Below are 503 nucleotides of genomic sequence, written 5' to 3'. Positions count from 1 at the left end.
CTAGTGTAGCTTTTACGTGATGGAGCTAGCAACTCCTAGTTCACCATCTTACAGGAAAATACAGCCTATGGCATGTGGTATTCATCCACATATCCAAACAAATATTTCTAGAATGCCTATTATGTTCCAGGCACTATTCTATATGCCAAGGATAACAGAAGTGAACAAAACAGACAAAAATTCCTATTCTCTTAGAGCTTACACTCTAGCAGAGGTAGACAGAAAATAAACAAATAAAATCTAGTGTTTATCAGATGGTGATAAGTGGTGTGGAGGACAGGGATGGTGGTATGATTTAAAATAGGGCAGTCAAGGAAGACACCATTGTCCAGCCAGTGACAATGTGCAGAAGCTTGAAGTCGGTGGTGGAGTAAGCCTCACACACACACGAGGGTTTTCCAAGCGAGAAGAATCGCAAGGGCAAAACCCTGAGCAGGATTGGTAACCTGAAAAACAGCAAGGAGGCCATGGTGCCTCAGCAGAGGAATAAGAGAAAAGGTGAG

Source organism: Propithecus coquereli, unplaced genomic scaffold (assembly GCF_000956105.1).
Source record: "Propithecus coquereli isolate 6110/MARCELLA unplaced genomic scaffold, Pcoq_1.0 Scaffold64, whole genome shotgun sequence".
Lineage (NCBI taxonomy): Eukaryota > Metazoa > Chordata > Mammalia > Primates > Indriidae > Propithecus > Propithecus coquereli.
The sequence above is the reverse complement of the archived record's forward strand: the minus strand, read 5'-3'. Positions refer to the sequence as shown.